The 23,092-nt window shown below is 37.4% G+C and overlaps 1 protein-coding gene across 1 annotated transcript in view; it reads right to left on the bottom strand.

Moving 5' to 3' along the window:
* Positions 1–20,780, bottom strand: part of KLHL4 (kelch like family member 4) — a 76,464-nt gene extending 55,684 nt beyond the window's left edge. The window contains exon 1 of the mRNA XM_027690572.1: positions 20,694–20,780. The gene's annotated coding sequence lies outside the window, so the exon portion shown is untranslated. The remainder of the gene's footprint in view (positions 1–20,693) is intronic.
* Between the last annotated feature and the right edge of the window lie 2,312 nt (positions 20,781–23,092).

Below are 23,092 nucleotides of genomic sequence, written 5' to 3'. Positions count from 1 at the left end.
ATGACTGATATCATTTGCCACAAGCATCCAAGCTTCCAATAACATTTTCTTGCTGGCAGCCAGAAAAAAAACCTTTTTTATTTAATTATTTTTTTTCCACTTGGTGGTATGAAATGAAAAAGGTTTTGTTCGTGTTTCCACAAATTCTTTTGTTATTTATCTCATGATCTAGTTAATATTCTACTTAATCTGTTTAACAAAATATTACATTCCTCATGACAGAAACTTGTCTATTCTATGTCTGGCAAGCTGAAATATTTATATGTTTATGATATCTATAATATGTATATTAACACATTAAATATTACATTATATATATATAAAAAAATCATATAAATATATGTTTCAGACATGTCCATATCTATAAATTTCAATGTTTTAAGGTAACTTTGTGGGTGCTTTGTGTGTGGAGGAGTAGTGTTGGGAATTTATCCTTCAATCCCTACTACAAGATCACTGCTTAAAGCTGAGAGAGAGCTGTGTTATGTGTCTGAGACTGGAGCAGAGATACCAACCACAAATTACTGTCAGAATTCCTGTTTGATTACAGATACTGTTCACAAGAAGTCCGAATAAACCTTGACTTTTGATGTGAAGGTATTGCAGTAGTAGGAGAGATAGGAAATTTCATTGGATTTCACCCTTCTAAAAACTTTTAAACTAATGAAATATGAATTCCACCTGAAGTTCATTCTCGATTTCCTTCTGCTACTTGGAAGCTGAAAACCTCAGTGATGAGCACTCCTTGCCAAAACTGGAATATTTTCTCTGAGCTATTGAAGAGCAGGTGTGTTTAGTGTTTTCTTAGTTTTAGATCCTTCCTTCTGCGGGAAAAACAAAAACTGGAAGAAACATTTTATTGGTTTTTGGTGGTTTTTTTTAATGTGTTCTGGAAAATAGTGTGAAAATAGAACTTTATCTGCCTCTAAGGTATAGAGCTGCACCTCAGCTCTGCTCAAACAGTGCTGAGGAGAGGCATTAAATCCCCCTGTGGCTGCAGGGGTTTGAGCCTGCTCAAAGCTCAGTCTCCTGCTCTGGATTTGGCCAGGCTCTGTGAGATCCCAGCAGTCCGAGGGACACGCTGCCATCCTGTGACATCCACACTGAGAGTGAGGGGCTCAACAGCCAGAGCTGCTTATCCAACATCAAGGGATCTCCAGCTGACCCAGTAAGGCTTCTTACACTAAAGAAAGCAGCCAAAAGAGAAGCCAAGGGCTGGCAGGGTATAAATCACATCACACTGCTCACATCAGCCTTGCTTTATTTTTTTTTCCCTTTTTTCAAATGATTTTTAAAATGGGCTGTTTACTACCCAGGTGGAGTGGCTCAACTACCAACTACCCTCTCATAAATTCTGTTTATGTCTGTTAGGAAACTGGATGTATGGATTTTTCTTGCTCCTTTGGGCAGCTGGGGATCTAAAAGAAAGCGACAATCCGTTGTAAGCTTGTCTTCCTTTAGCCTCTCTTGAGAGAGAGGTCTTTTGTCTTAGTGAGGATTATCATATAGAGGAATACATGGAAAAAATAAATGGACTTACTGCCCCATGGGAACCAATGCAAGCCTGCCAAATTCAGCAGCTTTCATAATAAATTTAATGTATGTATGGTAAAATACAATATAAACCCCACCAGGTATTTTATCTTTTAAAAATTTACTCTTTCAGATTCTGTAGCAGTTTCGATAGCTCTGGATTTATACCCAGGGCACAGCATGTGGTGTTTGGTCTGGGAGAGTCACAGCTGCACAGATGGAAAGTAAAGGACATCTCAGTAATTGCCAAGGAGCAAAGAGCTTTCCCTCTGCACTGGGGGTGAGTAAAACACTCTGAAATACCAGCTTCTGTGTTAGAGGGTGTCCTCCACACAGCCCCCTCCAATTCCGTGGAATCACATGGAATCACACAAAAGAGGTGCTGAGTTCTGCTGGTCATGGGCAGTTTGACACATCCCACCCCTCCCTGTGCAGTTCCTGGCTCCTCGTTTTTGGAGTAACAAAAAGGAATTTTGCTGTTTCCCTGCTGAGGGGCTGAGCCAGCTCTGACACAGGGAGGATTTTCAGGTGCAATAACAGCTTTTAGAGGAGGGAAAGGTTGAGGAAAACTTTCCTCTCCTCTTGCCCACTAAGGCAGAGGGATTGTGTATTGGTGTAATATTTGCATTTCATTGTTTGAATAAATTCATATTTTAACCCAAATGCCCGAGGATATTTCAATTATTTCTGCAATTCTTACATTTATTCAGTACCTATCAGGAAAACTCCTATTAAAGACAGGAGTTAATCCAGGGTAAATGTCAATTACTGCTGGGCTACTTTAGGTCTATTATTTGATGCATTTGTAATACATTTTAATATTTAGCATCTGAAAATTAGATTGTCAGGTTTTTAATGATGTTATTGCTAGTTCAGCTGTTTTCCTGTTGTCAAAAATTAAAAACATTTCAATATTTATAATAACTATACTGTTCATTTTCGGGCATATGTTACTGCATATGTTTGTAGCTCTGTTTTTCTGAATGTGTAAGATTTTTTGGCATATATTGGTATTTCATTCTGAACCTGGGGGAATTAATGTTTATAGTCATGGTTTGAATTCATTTTAGGTCTGATTGTTAAGAGCTCCTCTGGGAGTAAGTGAAGGAATCCCAAGGAGGTATAAATGGAAACAAAGGTAGGAGAAGAAAGAAAGGCAGATGGTGGAAACAATAGCACATCTTTTTTTAGATCATTGATCTAGTACAGAGGAGACTGTGTGTTATAAATCCTTTATATACTCCATACTCATTTTTAGTAATAAAAATACCATATTTTCAAATTTTGAGCCATGAAATTTAGCTAATATAAAAATTGAATTAATTACTCCAGTTAAAATTGTCTTTCATCGTCTTATAAAAACATGAGCATCTGAAACTCCATGAAGCTGCAAAAGTAAACTGAAAGTTTTTCTGCACCAGCAGCAAATTTGTGGTGCCTTTGAGAGACCTTAGATTATTTTGTTTATTTATTTATTTATTTATTCATAGCATCTTTCATTTCTGTGGCTTGTTATTAAATTGATTCTCTTTATGTGTTTGAAACGTATCAAGTTTTCTTTCCCAAATGAACAATAGTCAACAAGCTCAGAAAGGAAGAAAAATAAGCATCCTTAATGGTCAATTGGTGAGCACTGAACGAATTGGTTTGGTTTTGTCCTGGCTCCAGTATTTTGTCACCTGTTAAATTCTGGTCAGCAGCAGTAAATCATATGGTGATGTCTTAAAACCAAATTATCAATGCACTTAACAATTTGTGTAATAAATATTTTCACCATCTTTTCCAAGTCACCTGACATGGGATCACTACTCGAAAGAGAAAGTGCCCTGTAATTAATTCAATAGGGAATTATTCCTTCTTACACCCCTCCAGAACAGAATTAAAATTTAAAACATGTACGTCTAGCAAAAATATTTTTATGTCAATGTGCCACTCAACATTCTTTGCCTGTTAATTGTATTTTTTCCAAGAAAAAAGAGAAAATCTCATAGATAGCCTTTAGCATTTAAAAAACAGATTTCAGTTTTACTTTTGCAAGCCACTTAAATGACTAAATTCCATTTTCAACAACTACATCTATATTCTGACAGGCAGAAAAGCTGTAGGTTTGTGTTATTTTTTTTCCCAAATTCTGTCTGTTCAATCAAAGGAACTCATTACTGAAGTTGATATAGAGTGGTTATTAATACTAAATGTGTCCATTTCATATTAAATGTATTATTCTGGCACAAGAGTATTTTCATCTCCAGATCACAGCAGAAGCAATTAAAATTCAAGGCATTAATTATACTTTAATTAAACCAAACCATATTTCATAGGATTGTTTTGGCAGTGTGAGGAAGAAGTCTGTCTCCTCAAGAGCTCGTGAGCTGGTTATGACAAATTATAAAGTCACTGAAGCCAAGTAGAATTGTTCCAGTCAATTAAGTGTGTCTGTGAAGGAATATCTGCACTGTGTAAGCAGAGGGAAGAATATAGTGGTATTTTAAAGTTTTTTCACTTTAAAGCAGCCATTGTTTAAAATCACAAATATTGAAATTTATTCTCATTTCTCTCCATACTTCTTAAACTTCTCATACTTCCTAAAACTGTTAAGAAGTCCATTGGTTTTGGTTGGGCCATTAATTCTGTTACCTGCTAGACATTAATGACACATTAAGTGATCTGTTAATTTAGGTTTCTCTAAATTACAATGGCTCAAAGCTCTGTTTCTCTGTATGAGAAAATGTGTTTAAAAGCAGAGAATGTGCCAAAACTTATGGCACACGCCGCTTTGAAACTTAATGGCCCTCTATTTTATTCTTCTTTGCCTTCATTGCTTTCTTTTTAAATATTTTTGCATCCAGATGTAGATGTGATCTATAAATGTCTGTGATTTTGTGATTAGAATTGAAATTATAAGTTTCATTATACCTTCAAAAATATTACTTAGTTTTGGGAGGCTTTAGGGAGGGTTTTTTTTTGGTCATTTGGGGGTTTCCTTAGGGATTTTTTTTCCAGAATGTAAGCAAGTGCTAATTGCAAAGCTTTATTATTATTATTATAGGCCAGATAACACAGCAGGCAGACAGATTTCCCAGGTCTCCTGCCATGACATAGAGGATGGGAGCAGAGTTATGGTATGTGCTGCATACAGACAGATGCTTTAAGTGCTTTCTCAGGTGCCTCTCACCTCCATCTTTTCAAGTGTAAACTTTAGGGAGCAAGAGATATAAATATATGAATTTTTTTGTTGAGATTTGTACTCTCTTTGGTTAGTTGTGATCTTTGTTTTTAAAAGACTCTTGTAATGGTTGGTACACAAATAATAGTGGGGACAGTGAGCATACTTTGGTACGGGCTGCTGGGAATTTTTAGTCAGTAGTGCAGCATTTCATGTCTTTGCAACAGGCTTAAATATTTGCAGACAAGACTTGGGATCTGGTAGTTATCCACCTTCTATCTTTACTGAATTAGTGAGGGGCATAATTAATACTCAGGGGCTACTTAAGGGGAATATCTTTCTCTTGCATATTAAAGAAATTAGATGTTACCAAAGCAAATGTTAAAATGGCAGGTTATGCAAAATTGTTTGAAGTGTGTGGAAAGTATTGACCAGGTATTGGTCAGGTCGTGCTTGAAAATCTGAGTTTAACTTCAGTAAATAGGAATATTTGAGTCAGCATGGGGCTGTTGGGGCATATCCAGCATATTTCAGCTCTCTTTCTCTGTGGTGACAGTGAAGTTATGGAGCTCAGTTTGGTGCAAATGATTTTTTTTAGTCATGTGGATGATGCTTCCTGCAAATTAGTTTTTCATGGGAAAAAGAACTGGGCACTGCCAAAGGTATTTCTTATCAGATTGGCATGGATATTTTGGAACTCTATATAAAATGATTTGAAGGTGTATCAGCCACATGTGCAGCCTAATATAGCTGTATGGAACAGCTCAAGTCACATCTGAACTTTAGTCTTCAGTGCATGATCCAAATGGATCCATCTCAGGGATCCTCCTGTAGCTGCATCAGAATAAATGCTGTCAGAAAGTCATGGGGGAGAAGGACAAGTGGCTTAGCAGAGTGTTTATCACAGCTCACTGAACACTTCCTGTTCCTAAAACTTCCGAGAAATTTCTAATTAACATTTGCATACAAGTTCATTAGAAGCCCTGCATGATGTATGACAACGGCTGCAGAGGGATTTGAGCACTGATGCTCAGTAATATGAAAGATCCCATATTATGTCATTGTAATTTTTCATATTAGTCTCAGTTATTTCCCAAGTTTCTCATACCTGAGAGTACTTAATGAGTCAATCTTGACTCTGTTCAGTGGAACGAGCTTTTTAAGTGGAAATTGCACAAAAGATGCAAATTGAAGTAAAGCTTCGGAATCTGATATGTTTTTTTTTTCTGTGAACCTACCATGTTTGTTGAACTTTGATTCAGTCCTCTTGTATGAGACCCGGATTCTTAGTTTTTAAAAAAATCTATTTTTATTTTGGAAAAGGAATTAATTAGCTCAGAAAGGCCAACATATGCTTTGCAAATTGATCAGTTAATTAATCTGTTATGTTTTAAGCTATACAGCATGGAAAAAATCATTATATTACATAATATAAATGCCTTCTCACTGCCATTCCATCCTGCTGTGTTAATTTAGAGTATAGTTAGTGAACATTTAGTATCATAGAATCACTAAGGTTGAAAAAGACCTCCAAGATGACCAAGTACAATCTTTGCCTGAATGCCCCATTACCCACTAAACGACGTGAAGTACCACGTCCCCTCATTTTTTGAACCCCTCCAGGGATGGTGACTCCACCATCAGATTAAAACCACCCAGTTTGAAAGTCCTGGTTATAGAAAATTCTCATAGACTTAGAAATATTAACAGAGAGAAAATCAAAATACACAGGCTGATTGAATATTAAGACTTTTGAGTGAAGCTTTTTAATCACGAAGAGTAATTATGGGAATGAACTTTTAAGTTTAATATTTGGTGGCTTAGTTTACTATTGCTGGCTGCTACTCTTTCATGTGCTTTTCATCTGCTGGAGATAACTCTGTATTTATCACTGACTTTTAACAACTTTTCCATTAATAATGTTACTTGTACAATGGAAACACACTTAGTGGATTAATTTAGCTTAGGACTAGTTATTCTGTTTAAATCCTGGGCTTTTTTCCTTTCAAAATCTTACATCTCCCATTTAATTCGTACACAGAACACAGAAGTTCCCATGGAAGAAAACGTTCGAGGTTGCTCTTCAAGTCTATGTGAAATATTGAACTGAGGGTTAAAGGGGAATCCTCAAAAAAGAAGCGCAGAGAGGGCTGTGAGGTCTTTGGCCACGTGAGAACAGATAAAAGGCTATTTTAAAGTGAAAGCCTTTCCAACACGTGTGTGAGAGTGTGGTAGCAGGACTGCAATGCCTCCTTGGGTATGACTCACAAAGCTGTTTCTATTTAATTAGACAGGAAAATTGTAAGGCTTTGCCTTAGAATAACAGGAGTGTGGAGCAATTTGCATTGAATATGAGAGCTGTTGCAGAAGGGAAAGTGAAGCATAAACATGAAATTATTTATTTTTTATCAGAAAATAGCTTTTTTTCCTTTTTTTCTTATAGTATGTGAACCTTTACTATTTGTTCTACCATTATTTCGGTCCTTTCCTTCCTTCTGGTTGTCTCTTTCTGGCCAAAGATAAAACCGCCTGTGAAGTCAGGAAAGCCTGTTAAATAAGCTGTCAAAACACGAACCTGGGAGCTCAGTAAGGAGGACAATTTTATACAACTTAAAATTAAAGTCTTTCAGTGTCACCTTGTCGCAAAGCCTGGAGATAGATTGCATGGAGCTCCTGTTCATTATGATGCACCTGTAGGCTATTCAATTCAAATAAGAAATGGGGAGAGAAACATCAGAGTAATAGCAAAGCCAGCGTGATAAAAAGGGAGGGTTTTTCTTCAGGAACATGTTTTAAATTAAAATGAAAAGATTACAAATGGGGTTCATAGTGTTATAGCAGGATTTGGGTAGAATCGTGTCAGGCATCTCTTGGTGTGGTAGAGAATCCTGAGTTTCAGATATGTGAGAAAATAGCACTTTGAGTGAAAACTCATGTACTTCAGAGCAAGTGTTCGACTTGCTATCTTAGCACTTCTAGCAAGGGCTCTCATCTGAAGTCTGACTAAAGTTAACTTCTTATTTGATGAGAATTTCATGTTAAATCAACTCCATGTGTAAGCTGCATTTCATTTGCACACATGATAGTGTGAGAACTGACTGAAAGGTACAAAAATTAAATACTGGTTGTAACTAGAAGAAGCAGGTCTTATATTTATTTCAGTAGGAATAGTTCCATCTTAAAGCTAAGAGCCCTGACCTTCATTTTCTTTAAAATTCAGCTATTAAAATCTAACCCTGGTCACATGGAAGTCGAAGGGCAAACTGAGAATAAGGCTGTCCTGAGTTCTTATTTACATATTTGATTTGAACAAGTTTGCTTGAATGCCTCCAAGCCAGAGAATATTAACAGGAGGTGATTTGTAAATATGTTTCTAGATCGGTAGTTCCTATGACCAAAGGAAACTGTTTGGATAATGAAATACTTGCAAAAGCATTATCACTTGGAACTGTGATAGCTGGAGCAGTCTGTCTTTGCTGAAGCACTAATGAGTACTGACATCTTAGAAATTATCTATTTATAGAGCAGGGATTCCTTGTAGAAGTTTTGACATTTGTAAATACAAATAATGTCATTTGGAGTAAAAATGCAAATGGTATTGACTTCTTCAAAACAAACTTCTCAATAGAAATCGATATTGATTTTTAGGACCGATGTCTAATACAGGAAAAAAAAAACTTGCTGTTGGCTACTCAAGGGAATGGCAGCAGAGAATAAGGGACAAAGCTGGAAAAGAAATAATGAACATTAACCCTGTGGTTAGGAAGTGGAGCAACTCAGCTTCCTAAAAGAGGGGCATCATAGCACTGAAAACTACTCCCTTTTTGTAGTTTTGTCAGATATCTGGATGCCAGAATTAGGTATCATCAAAACAAATGTGGCAAATGCTCAAATGTGGCAGGTTTTTTTCCGGAATATTTTTCAAGGAAAGGCCTAGGTAGGCTTTACAAAGCAGCAGGACCTGATTCAAGATTAGATTTGCTTTGGAAAGACATTAATCTGATGTTCCATCTGAGGTGAGAAAAATTATAATGTGACTGATGAACAGCATTGAAAGTCTTATCTTCCATCTCTAACCAGAGGAGCCTCATTTCCCATGTTTTCTTATCTGCTCTGATCTGTCATGCAGCACAGTGTCTGATTGATTACTCATTCTATCCTTACATTAAGCATGCACACAAGCACCAATAATTATTGAATCCCTGTGTTTTCAGCTCCTGCTGTTTGTTCCCAAGTGCCTCATCTGGATGTTTCCTGGTCTGCACATCCTCTTGTGACACGTGATGAGAAGGAAGGTACATAAATGGATAAATAATTGGCTAAAGTGAGAAACCAGAGGTAGGAGTGCAAGGTCATCTTTAACCTTGAGGGAAATCATTAGTAGAGTTACATGAGGCTGCGTGCTCGAAACTTTGTGTCCAGCATATTCATAGCAATCAGGTAAAGGATGGAATTATAAATTGGTAACATTTCCTGATGATGCTGAGCAGCAGGATAACAGAGTCAGGACCTGGCAGTGGAGATTTGAGCAGAAAATCAGCAAAGCCCAGTAACTGGGCAGTAAAATGGCCTGTGAGATTCAATACAGAGAAATGTCAAATTATGCAGTGATGGAATGATGGGGTCTGAGTTGTGTGTAACTGCTCAGGAGTGAGATCATGGGTTAGGATTACAGTCTCATAAAAATGTAAAAATTACCCCCCCCAAAAGATTAAATCTCTAAGTAGTTCTGAGGATGTTCAGCTGTGTACTTGCTCTTCTTTTCCAAGCTTTCCAACCTTTGGTCAGTGTGGGAAGCAACCTTTGGTCTCCCCCCAGTGACCACCCTCATGTTCTCCCACTGACAGTCCTTGCTTTGAAGGTAGGCTTGAATACAAGAACTCTAAAGCAGTGTAAGACGAATGAAAAAGAGTGTAAGAATACAAGTAAATGAACAAGTCTTACGTTTCTATCTCATTTCAGACTGAATTTATGGAGTGAAAAGAGGAACTCGCAGCAGATTTCTCTGTGCAGAGCTATTCATTTAACAACCAAAAAAAACCCCCAAACACATGTTGAATTCTTGTTTAAAAAAAATGGACCTTGTAGTTCTGAGATCCCTGGGTGTAAGCCATTTACATTTTGTGAATGCACACTCTGACAGAAAAAGTAATTAGATTGAGCATAAAGATCTATGCACAGCCTCAGTAATACATCCTAAAGCAAGAAATATATATTAAAAAACCACACACAACATGGCAAAGGAAATATCACAGGTTTCTTTATTTTTTTAAACCCTTCCCTCCTTGACTTCACAAATAGCCTTTATAAATAATTTCCCAGTTACATTGACATTGTTCCAGCCAACAAAACCAAATGAAATAGAAGGGTGGCAAACAGAATAGCTTGGAGTACTAATGCAAGAATTCCTGCTATTTTTTTATGCCTTTCAGCTGAGTTCAAAGATTAATGCTGTAAGCACAGCTAAAATGTATCAACTGGTGGAAAATTAATTATGAATGTATTTTAGTAGAGATTATTGAACTTCAGCAGTTTTTAATACTGAATCAACAGTTATGAAAATTATTATCATCATGGATGCCACAAAAAGAAAGACATTTAAAGGACCTGAAAACAGTCCACGGCTGTGACATGTTCTGTGGGTTTGCCTAAGAAAATGAGAGCCTTTTATTTCTTTTCAGGAGTAGAAAGCCATTGGTCCCTCATGGAGCTAAAAGTAGATGGGACTTTAAAGGCAGTATTTTCACTCTGAGAGGTTTTTTTTAAGTTAAATTTAGTTTTCAGTTTAGGTTCTGAGCATCACCTGTAGTTGATCTGCTAGTTGGCCTTGGTCAAACCCCTTAGGGTTGAGATTTTATTGATCTTCTTGATGAATGTCCTCCACTATAGGGTGAATTGCTGTTTAACGAATAAATACCTTTAAAAATATATTCCCTATAGTGAGGGAAGAGTGACTTTAGGGAAGACTAAAAAACTTGACAGCTTGAATGAATTTGCAAGCATTTGTTGCTATGGCTGTAATTAAAATCCTGAATGATAATCAAGCTTTTAGGCCAACTCATGCCATCCATAAAAAAACAAATACCAATTTATTTAAAAAAATAGTCTTCAGCACATTTAGTTGTTTATCAAAACAAATACTGATGTAAATACTGCATTGATTTCGTTAATTATATTCCCACCAATATACCAGAGAACATTCTCTCAGAATATTAATTTCTTTATGTAAATTAGGAGAGGGATTTAGAAATAACTTTGCTGTTGCAAACCATTAATCTGTTCTGTGGTGTACAGAGATCCAATTTCAACTGATTTCAGGACGATAATCTTGGGTACTACCAATATTAACTGATTCTTTAGAAGGGAATAAGTTTTGTGGCTTGCAAGACTTGTATTTTCAAATGGAAAATTTTTGTGTGGACCTCATTCAATAAACACTTAGAATTTCCAATCAGAACCAATTCTCATTCTTGCTTTCAGCAGTCCTGTGCTCACAGGACTCATTGTTGGGCTTACCATGCACTTTCCCATTCACATTCTCTTCATAAAAAGAGAGCTTTTGGGTTTTTTTTGACCAAAATGGAGAGGTGGCAAAAACATGATCTGATGAACAGTTCTTTTGTTCTCTGAGAAACAGTTTTTATTCCATCACTGGGGCTTTCTGTGGGCATTCATCTTGTGGGCTTATGGACTGGCATTTGTTTAGCCCATCAAATTCACCATGGTGAGGGGAGGTTTTGCTGGTCCATTGCCAGGCCTCTTCCCAGACCAAAATATTCCTAAATGACTTTAAGGTAGAAACCAGAAGAAAATGTCAGCTTCTCTGTCCCCAAACAGGTTACTTTATAGGAAATTCTACAACTCCTGCAACTATCTTTCTTTTGGTCTTTATGTGGCAACAAAGGCCTTTCTATTTAAGGATCTCTTGAACTGGAGGCTCCTGGAGCTCCACGGGCAGCACTGGCCACCTCCCGGTGTGGGAATTGGATGAAATAGGGGACAGAAGGGGATGGGGATGTAATGACTGAACAGTCCTGGGTTTTCATCTGGTTCTCATAAGGATCCTTTTGCTATATTTGTAGTACTGAAATATTTCCCAAAGTCTTAAGTATTTAAGGAGGAAAGTGTGTCGTTACCCAGAATGTCCCTAAGCAGAAGACCAGAGGTGGACATTTCATATCCATATGGATAAAACAGATAAAATTATAAAGAACAATTAGATCTCTGCACCTATTTGTTAGCATTTGCAACAAGGAAGCAAACTGTTCTCTTGGCTTCACTCCAGTGACAGATACAAACAGATTTTAGCTCTACTGTGCATTTCAAAACAATAACCTGCAGATGCTTCATCTTAATAACTGTACCCTGGCTTATAAACAGAGTTTCTTGAGGATTATGTGGCTCTCTACATAGGAAACACTGTAAGATCAACTTGAAGAATTTTTAAAAACAAAAAAAATATAATCTAGCTGTTAGTATTTGTATTCATGCCTTTGGAACAAATATAAAAGCTTGTCTAAGTTTCTAGAAGTAATTAAATAGATAGTAAGTAAAATGGGGAAAAATAGTTTTTAAAATGCAATATTTATCTAAGTTATTACATTATATTCCAAAAATTATTTATCTCTGACATGAAGGAAATAGCAGTCTATTTTCACATAGTTTAGGTTAATCTTTCCAAGTTCAAAGGTGTATAGTGGACGATACGTTGTAGAGAAATTGTTGCCAGGTTTGCGCTTTCAACACAGTGATGATGTTTGTTGTGTAAGATTTGGTGGAAAGCAAATCTATCCAATGAAACGTTCTTGTTTGAAGTATCTGTATTGCATAGCAATACAATCAGTTCAGAAATAAACCTACAAAGCTGCTGAGACAAAATTGGAGGAAGCAGAAAATTGTTCTAAACCAGCCGTCAGGAAGCTGTCGTGGAGCCTTCGAGGGAAAGTGTAAGAAACACCTCGAAGGGCCACTGAAGCACGGCTTTGGCTCTAAAAACAGGCCTGGAGGAGGCACAGAAACTCCATCAGCTTAGAGACAGGCAGGAGGAGATTTTAGGGAAAAGGATCTCCAAGGTGCAGGATGAGGTTAAGTTATTGTTGTATTGATGCTTTACATCCTTTGCCAAAGCAAGGGTGAGGGCACAGCGGGGTTGTGTTTGCACTGCAAACAGCAGCGCGGCTGAAAGGCTGGATTTATGAGCTCAGCCATGAGCTGCTCACAGAGCTTTGTGTGCAGCACATTGTGCTGTGAGCTCAGCAGAACAGAGCACATTAATTCTGGGGGATGGTAATGAACTCTCCGAGCAGGGCAGGAATGGGATGAGGGGAACCTTGGGACACACGGTAATGGTTTCCTAACCGTGGCTTTCCCGGGTCTGCGCTGTGTGTCACAAAGACATTAAAAGAGATTGGTTCTCAACAATGAGCTTTTTGAAGTGAGCGGATCTCTTTGAATATAAACTAATTTTTTTCCTTTTACAACTTAATAATACTAACAAACCTATTGACCCCTCTTAAAATATAGTTAAAACATTTATAAAGCTATTGTGACTTAACGCTTCCCCACAGCAGGAACAGCACTGGCAGTCAATTAAAAAGCTGAAGGAGAAATTAACTGTGGGAGCAGATGAACCAAACAGATGAAAGATATGTAATTATTTCTTATCTAGGAAATACTTCTTCAAACAAAATAGATTTGAAAGAAGTCACTGAGATGTTTACATGGAGAAAAAATGGTTCCTTAAATGACTGACTTCTTATTTCTTGGATTTTAAAATAAGGCCTCCAACTGTTTGATTCCCCTTGGAAGCTAATTCTCTTTCAGCAATTCAGCAAGAGATACCAGGAAAATAATTTTCAGTATCTATTTAAGCAACACCATACTTAAATCTTCTTTATGAATGTGCTTCTAAACACTAAATTATAAGAATGGAGTAAATTTCACATAAAATAGACTCCTTCTACTTCTGTCTTTTGGTGAATAAGGAAAGACAGCTATATTTTCATCATTCTTTAATTGCTGTAATTTTTATCTGACTTTGTATGCATAGAGCTAATGGCTTAACAAAACAATTCTGGGATGAGAATAAGTATCCAAGAGCCAAGGATAATTGTTCCTAACTTGCTGTTAAAGCATTTAGTGACTTTAGTAGGTTACATTATGACATGATTTATGTATTTGATCTCACTTCTAGGAGGAGAATTTTTGTTACTAGGAATGAAAATGGAGACAGATAGTGGTTTCATTTCCTGTGTTTTCCATTCTACCAGTTCTGTCCAGTCCCAATTCTGTCCTTTTGCATAAGTCTTTGTGACCAAATAAGTGAGCTCTTGCCCTGTGCATAGTAAGAGATCTCACTTTGTATACAGCTTTTCTAGTACATTAAAAGCATGTTTAATAATTAATTATTTCAAGTTGGCATATTTAAAAATACCTGTCATCAAATTATATCGGTAATACCAAATAAATTTTCATGGCCCTTTTTTCCTGACCATCTCAGATAATACTCCAAAATGCATTAGGATTTAAAGGAATTCAGTTTTAAGCTTTTTGAGGTCACGTATTTACTATTATTAGACAAATACTCAAGTTAGACTTCATAACTTAATTGCTGAAATAACTTCTTTGAAGCGTGACCTGAGTTTACTTCAATGTATGAATATTATATGAAAGGATTAAGACTGGCCTTTGGAAAGCAATCCTAGTTCTCTTACAAGACACCATCCTTTTTTCAGGCAGCTTTGATCTGCTATTCTTAAAAAGCTTTATCTTTCTTTAATGGAGGTTTTGTACTGGATATCTGCTTAGGAAACTAAGTGATATATTCAAATTCTTAATTAACATTTAGTGAAAGACTCTAATCCATAGAAGATGTATAAACAACCACATATGAATAACTTAGAATAACTCATAATGATAATAACTAACTCAGAATACTGAGTAAAAGATGAATAATAAATGCTGTGCTCCAAATGGTACAAATATTGCTGTCAGCAAAGAAGAAGAGAATTTCTGAAAAACTACTGAAACCATGTTTCAAAAAAAGCCTCCAGACGTTTTCTAGGGTTATGTAAGAATTCCTGCTTCTGTATTTCTCCCTCTGCTCAACCTTACTGTCACATGGCAAACCACTCTCATCATCTCCATTCCCTTCACTCACATCAAAGGCTTTACTGTGGCCAGGAGTTTGTAAAACTCTGAAGTGAGCAGAAAACGTGGGCTCTCTCCTGACTCTCTACTCCTCTGCAAGCTGCTTGTTCTCACTGAGGGGCAGCTGGAAAGAAGGAAAGATTTTGCAGGACTGGAAGAGAGTGGGGCAGGTAAACAGAGAAAGGCAGCAAATTGAAAGGTGTGACAGTCAGGCGTGTTGAGGGAAGGGATGCACCCAGGGATTTGGGATGACAAGGTTCTGAGCCAGTGGAATGGAAAGAATTTTTGTAAAGTCGGAATGAAGAACAGTTAGTGAAATGCTGAGAAAAAGGAAACAGTTTAACTAGTTAGGGAGAAAGAAATAAATAGGTGTATCATTGTGACTTTTACCCCACAAAGCATTTGAGTGTGTTTAGCCCAAGTCCCACTGAACAGTCATGTAGATAAAATGAAAAAGCACTTTGATGACTTACTGACGGGTGGATTAACTCAACACTCAAAAGTGCCATAGGGAAAAATTTCTAATATTCTAAGATACTTTTTCTTTATGCCTTCCAAAGCAATAATGGAAATTAAGACAGGATATAAATGTATTTCAAATTACTTGCAGGGTACATCCTCAAAGGGGCAAAAGTTCTTATAGCCATCCCAGATTATTTATCTGCTATGGGTTATCCTGTCTGCTCTACACCATTATCTCTGCCTATCACTGCTCCCTGCTTTATGACCTACAGCACAGAGTTTGCTTGCTGGATTACACGAGTAGCTTCAACATTCTCCTGGTATCTCTAGAGACTCACTGTGTGTGATATCAGCTCTCACAAGCTGATAACGGTGTCACATGTTCTTTTCCATTTTGATGGAGTGTAATACAAGCTGTTATACAAGTTTTCATGTCTCAGGCTTTTTGATACAGTACATTTATTTTGTAATTCTAAGGGTTCTCAGACACCAAAATGAACCAGAGAAGTGTTGACAGCATGAACAGTAGGCACAGGGAAAAAAAGCAAAAGCTGGAACTGAAAGAGAGAATTGGATTATAATTACAGTTTTTAGTATCTGATTTTTTTAAAGAAGACATTTTTATGAAGTTAAGATACTTAAATCCCTCAAACTGAAAGTCGAACTATTATCTGCAATGCAGCTGGGGTTTCTCTTTGGATTTTGCTGGGGTTGGGAGGTGTTGGTGGTCCTTTGTACCAAACCATTTCAGGCAGTAAATCCACACCAAATCCTCGTGTGCCAGGTTGCCTGTGAGTCACAAACTGTTTTCCTTTCCCAAATGCATGACCTGTGGTCGTTCAAAGAACAGGGAGAGCATTTCCCTCTGGTAGAAATTTCTATCAGTCTTGTCAGCCCACATCCAAATTGTGATGTTGTCTAGCTACTTTCTCCACTGTTGATAAACCAGATTCTGCAGGTATGTGTCTGGATCAGACATACAAACCTTGATGGACTAAGACCTCCAGAGGACGTTCCCAAACTGAATTATTCTGTAATTCCAAATTGTTACACATGTAATTGCAAAGATCCATGGAATAGACTGTGACAATCCAAGTTTGCCCCAAGAGACAGGACCTGCAGAACTGGTGCAGTTAAAGGGGTTTATTCCTTTTTTGGAAACTTTTGAATCCACTCATTTATGAATATTGTTATTGTTTAACAGTAAAGTTTGAAAAGAGCCTTAAAGATTCTGCAATCTTTAGTCATGCTTTGTTTACTTTTTTTATTTGTATTGATCCAGCCAACTTTAAATTGAGTTACAGAGTAAAATTAGCCCACTGCTCAGTTCAGAGCATAAGAATTCCTAGAGTTTCACCAAACCTAAGCAGACGGCTGCCTTAAGATGCTGACTTTTTATTTGCTGCATATATTTGCAGGTTATTTATAGTACAGTTATTTGTGGTGTACACTCAGAGAAGGTGCTATGTTGCATTTGCATACAGGGAAAAATGACAGCACCAGCCAGACTCTGCTGCTCTGCCAGATGTGTGTCCATGTGCTTTGGGAAGAGAGAAGGGAGAGAGGTGCCAGTTTTTCCATCCCATTGACCTTGTTCACTGAGCCTCATCTAGATCATGCTATACCAGTCATCATCCACTTGGATCTGGTTGTAAATATGATATGACATGCAGACTTTGATGGAGCTGATTTCCCTTTCTGGGTGTTTACACTCCAGTCTGTGGGCTAAATTTGGGGGCCTTTCTGTCTAAAAATTCTCTACACAGGATATGCAGTGGAGAGAGAGGAAAAAAACCCACCAAAACTCCTCCAAGGGGTGGTGTTTCTTGATATTATTATTCCTTGGACATTTTCCATGTAATTTATAGTATCTTCAGCTAGCTAATGGAACAGAACTGACACTGTGTTATTATTTGACAAGCTAATTATCCAGCATGTAGTAAACAAGATTTTACGTAAGGACTTCATATTTTCTTAAAAAAAATAGAAGTAGACAGCCCTGTTTCTTTTCTGAGCAAAATGTTCAAATGTTACACACTTAAGACTATGTAATTTTATTTCTTGATATTGTAATCAAATAATTAGGTCCTGCCTTTGAAGACCTGTTGCATCACCCTTTTGAATATAGCTGCTGAGCACATAGTAACCATAAGGATTAATTTATCCTGGTATGTTTTGTGGCCAAGTAGGTACTGCTAAACTTGTATAATAATATATAAATTTATAATAGCTATATATCATATATGTGTGTGTTATACAGAGATAAGTCACCTTTTCTGTGCCCCAGGAGTAAGTTGGGTTTTGTTCTCTAAAATGGACCCCTGTGGATTCAGTTGTTTCACATATTGTGGCCTCACTGCCTATTTTTATCTTCCATATTTACAGAGAGTATACTTGACCCCATACAGCTTTAAATCAATTATGTCTCAGCAGAAGAGGCAGAGTGTTAAGCAACCTTATTCTGCATGGCTGTAACTGTGTTAACAAGCAGCTTCCAAATGAAAACTGGACAATTCCCCAGGAGTTAGACACTTGGTTCCTGTTTCCCTGCCTCAGAGCATACTCTGTGAGTACAGAATACTTAGCAGACATGGTGTTTGCAAAAATCATACTTAAAATGATGCATTATCTTGCTCTGTGCTGAGTATTTTCTGAGGAGTACTTTTTGTTTGGTAGTTTTTTGACAGTAAACTCTAAGAGTGAGTAAAGGCAATATGTTCTTGTTGCAGTCTGAAATTGGTCAGATTTTAACAAAAATAGTTAAATCTCTTAATTCTAGGACTAAAATGCAATAAATATATTGGCTGTTTTTCAGTAGGTGGCACAATATATCTACCAATAATGATAAGTAGAAATCATGAACTGCTTAAAAACAAATAAAATACCCAGACTGGTGGTTCTTACAATCAAACCCCAACCTTCTAGATATTAATGAAATATCTAGGAAGAGGAGGAGGATTAAAGACTTCCTCATCACTGTGATATTCCCAAACTTATCCTCCAAACCTGATCCAAAGGGGGTCAGGTCTACTACATAAGGGAATTAGGTAAGATTAGCGCTTTTTATTTATGCTGCCAGCAGGGTGGTGGAGGTTTTTGAAATGAACTCTCCTGAAGAAATCATCTGAATCTGATCTCTCACTTCACACCTGTTTAGTCAGCTGTCATCACTGCCTACATAGCTGTAGGATACCCAGTGCTTTAAAAAAAGAATAAAACTATCTAATTATATATAAAAGTCATAAAAGTCGGAAGTAACTGAATTGTTCTCTACATGTATAAAGCTTCTCCCTATTTTAACTCCTTCCTCTCTGCCAAGCCATTTGACTTATCTAATAAAAAAAAGCACAGTATAACAATTACTTCAGCATCCTTTTCATTCATCCTTTTCATCCAAGCAGAGCTGTGATACATGTTGGCACCAGAGGCTGAATCCAGGCTTTGGAGCAGCCCCTGGGGCTGTCTCTCACCACGCTGCTCTCCAGGCATACTGCTTCCCTATGGCAGGAAACTGTGAGGTGTCCTGCTCCACTGTGCACTCAGGTTTCCTTTCAAGGGAGCTGTTGGAAAATAAGCTGGAACTATGGTAGTTCAGTCAGTCCCCACCATGTGCAGTGGGCAGGTTCAGGTCTCTCAGTTCTGCTTTTGAGGCGCCTCCAGGATGTGTGTCCTGGAACCAGGACTGCCAAGCCCTCTGCAGAATATCCAAACAGGACCAGTGCGTGCCAGAGATCCAGCTCAGGGAACTCCTCCCACTATTGCAGAGTGGAGCACAATGAATTACAGAAATAAGACCAAACCTACTGAGAACATCTTTAATGCTTTCTGATGTGATCACATCTCCCAACGAATTCATGCAATGTCTTTTCTCTTTCAACCAAACCCCGTCGAAATGTCTTCTGTACTTGTGTCCTGCTCTGCAATTCTGTTGCATTCTCACTGTTTTACTGTCGCATTTATCTGCATCAACCGTGGTCACTTTACCACTCTTATTGTTATCAAGCTTTTTGAATGAGATACTTTTAAACTGTTTTTCCTCACTGAAGAGACACTTTGTAAAGATCCACTTCCTCTGCTCACTTACAATAAATTAAAGCCTACTTCAGAAATGTTGTAAGCATTTAGGCATGTGAGTACACTATCTAGATGAATCCTTCTTGGTGAAGTCATTTATTTATCTACATTATAAATTAAGGAAATGGTGAGGAACACATGGTGCAGTAGTTTAAACCAGAAAGTAGTGTGAGGGGAAAGATATGGAGAGAGAACAATGGAGACAGGAGAGCAGGTAGACAAAGACAAGCACCCAACTGAGAGCAAGATTGCAATCATGCTGATTATTTTCCTTGTGTATTGCTTCTTCCTGGCTTGAAATTTTTTTATATACTCTCTTCACCAGCCCCTGTAGGACACACTCACTGTGACTGGTACCATGAGCCCTCTGAGGGCAATCAGAACTATGGCTCTAATTTGGTTGTCCCAAATCACCCTCTGGAGGAGCCTCTCTTTTCTGTTGAAGCATCTAGAGAGTATTGTTTCATAATACTGATATCTGGAATTAAACAGTGTGAATAGTCCATATAAATGAACTTCTCTCTCTTTCCCACTGTGTTTTCAGACAAGCCTGGAAAGCATCTCTCAAACCGAGGGCATTACTTTAGTGTCAGCAATATTTGATTGAATAAGAACTCAAAGGTGCCAGAGTGCAAAGGATAATGCAACACTAATTGCAGCAGTTATGATTTCTAATGTTCATTTTTAACTTTGAGAAAGTTGTTTGTTTTTTGTTTTAATCAATATGAAGGGTATAAGATATGGCTGAAGGAAGGATTGTTAATATATTCCCCCGTATAAGGACTTACTGTTGTATTCATTTGGCATATATTATTATGATAAAAATATCAGTAGTTAAATGTTAATAAACATCTATTTTTCACTCATGTAAGCAGCTTTATGACATGTAATGAAGGTATTCTTGTGATTAAGTACCCGTATAGCCAAGTATTTCGAGGTTAAAAATGCAATGTTCAGAGCACAATCTCTTTTTCTTCCCCCATACAATTTCAGTGTTGCATATGAGCAGTAGGTTTCCTCGTTGGTCCCAAAAGCTCTGCTCCACCCCTTGTCCAAACCCTGGCAGGCTCAGAGGTGACACCCTCCACAGAGGTGGACTCTGTCCTTCTGAGACTCCTCAAAAATTTTGGCTGAATCACTGGTATTTTTCTGCAGACTTTAAAAAGCCCCAAAGTCAACTGCTACAACATTTCTGAGATGTATTGTTTCCGTGATAAGCTCATGGTTTTCCTATGAGTTATTCCAAAGGCTCAAATAATAAACATGCAAATGATAGGTCAAGATAAGAACAAAATTAAGCTTTTTATCCTACCTTTAAGAAGTTTGGATTGGAAGTAGCCAGCTTTCAGATAATGGCACAATGCTGCAAACGGATCTTGACTTGTAGAAGGCTTTAAAATAAAAGAAAAGCCAACACACGAGTCTGTTTTCTCACATTTCAGTGACAGATTATTTCAGAGAACTCTCTAGCCCATTTCCTATTTCCTTTGCCCTTGGTGTGCTGAGTAATATTTGCATTTTTCCCTAAAACAGCACATCTCCTCTCTGGACGGAAATTTCTGATAAATGTTTTCTGTTGAACTTCCTTCAGCATCTACATTAAACAAGGCCTTTGCCAAGGACCATTTCCTGAGGCCTCTGCTTTCTCCTTGCTGAACAACACGTGGCCTCAAGATTGTGTTGTGCCTATCACTACCACTGTGGGGTACTTGGCATTGCAGGGAATTCTCCAATCTTTAAATATATTTATTTCAAATATCACTCTGGAAATTTTTACCTCCCTATTCTTTGAGTCTAACTAATTGTAACTGTAATGTCATTTTAATTTGCACTTTTAAATAATCCTATAATACTGAATGAAAAACCAGTGGCAATTTGGGAACTAACAATGGAGATACTTATATTGGAAAATGCTGAAAAAAGATGATGCCAGAAGGAAACTTCCACTTATTTTTTTGTTGCATGTTTCCAGTTTGGTTGGAAGCATGTTCCACGAGGATACGCTGATGTAAAAATTTATCCAGCTAGTTTTGATCTTTGGAATACTGGGCTGTAGAGGTTTTGACATCATCACTGTGACTAAATTTCTCCATGAGAATATGACACCACTTTTCCCTTGCTTCCTGTGTGAGGGCTGTAGTGTTGGTGTGCTCTGTAAATTAGTGTGGCTTTTTTTCAGGAGCAGAGGCGATTGTATTAGAAATGTGATAGAAAACTGTGTGTACCTCTGACCTTTTATACCTGTTTATTTAAAATGTCTTCTAGATTAACAGATGAGAAAGGTAAATATAGCCTTGAATTTCATCTCCCTGCTTTCTGCAAAGTATAAATCAAAAAAGTAAAGCAGCACTGGTCAAGCTCAGGGTGCCAGATACCTTAGTTTAAAATTATCAGACACAAAACTGGATTAGAAAATCTTACTGGAGCTTGTAGTTTGTTTATTTATTCCTAAAATTGTACCCAGAAGCCTAGTGAGATGAGGATTCTTTCCACAAATTTTTATTCTAAAGCTTCACGTGTAAACTGAATTTTGCAAGAGAAAATTGGTGGAAATCAGCATTTAAGGAAATTTTCATTTCCTTAAAATGTGAAGAGAATTTAAATCTTTAAAGTGAGAAACCATCAATTCCACCAGTTATTGAGTTTTGAAACTGGGATGTATATGTCTAAGCTCTGTCGATTTTTATTCACACTTTTATTTTCCAGAAATCTGAAAATTTTGATTCTGCTTTCCCTCATTTGATGTCAATACTGACTTATAATCAAGTCTCAAAGCAGAAGAGACTTTCATTAAACTCTCACCTTTTGGAGGGTATATTTTGGGGATATTTCTTTGGTGTAGTCTTTACGTTTGCAAGGAAAAAGTCAGTAAGCTCTTGGATTTGGACTTGAGGGATCCTTGTCTGGATTGAACCCACATTCAGTGTTGAGAGGAAACCTTGAAGAAATGTTAAAATCTTGGTAGAACATGAAGCTTTCTGTCAGAGGAGCATTTGCACATTCCATGGCAGTTCAGAATATTAGGATGACATCTGTGTCCAGGGGAGTTCCTGTGCAGGGAGCTGACGTGGAAAAACTCACGGCACAGCCACTGACTCCTCTATGGACCCTCCTGGTGTGCACTGGGGAGCCTTGGGAAAGGTCACACAACCCCTTTGAAAGGTTGGCCAGGTTCTGCCATCATCACATTATCCAGAAATTTATCCAGGAAAAGTTGAATTGAGCCATGAGATGTGTGAAGTACAACATTACCCTGTGTGAGTGGGAGAATTCAGTTTTCAGGTGAAATGGCAAAACACCTTAGCAAGGTACTTCCAGTCTCCTTGAAATGATAAAAATATTTCCTACCAGATAGTTGCAAATGTAAGAAAGAATAATTCTTGAGAGTTACAGATGGACTTTTTTATTTTTTGGAAACTAAGAATGTCCTTTGAGGAGCAAGGTGAAGGTAAGATGTTCTGTTATTTTATGCCTTGTTATTGGTGGGTGATTTAGTATTTTAGGAGACCAGTGAACACACTGAGATGAATTATAGTGAGGCTGTTTGATAGCACTTCCATTTATTTTACAAAATAATATTCAGCAATATCCCACCATTTCCAGCCTCCTGGAACCACTTTCTGTTTAGGCTCATTGTCCTCTGAGTCAAAAGGTTTAATAACATTTCATTTATAACATTTAAGATTCAGATTTTTATGGACATGTTTCAAT

Source organism: Neopelma chrysocephalum, unplaced genomic scaffold, assembly GCF_003984885.1.
Source record: "Neopelma chrysocephalum unplaced genomic scaffold, ASM398488v2 Primary Assembly neopelma1_81, whole genome shotgun sequence".
Taxonomy (NCBI): domain Eukaryota; kingdom Metazoa; phylum Chordata; class Aves; order Passeriformes; family Pipridae; genus Neopelma; species Neopelma chrysocephalum.
Note: the sequence above shows the minus strand (reverse complement) of the source record. Positions and strands in the feature narration are given on the sequence as shown.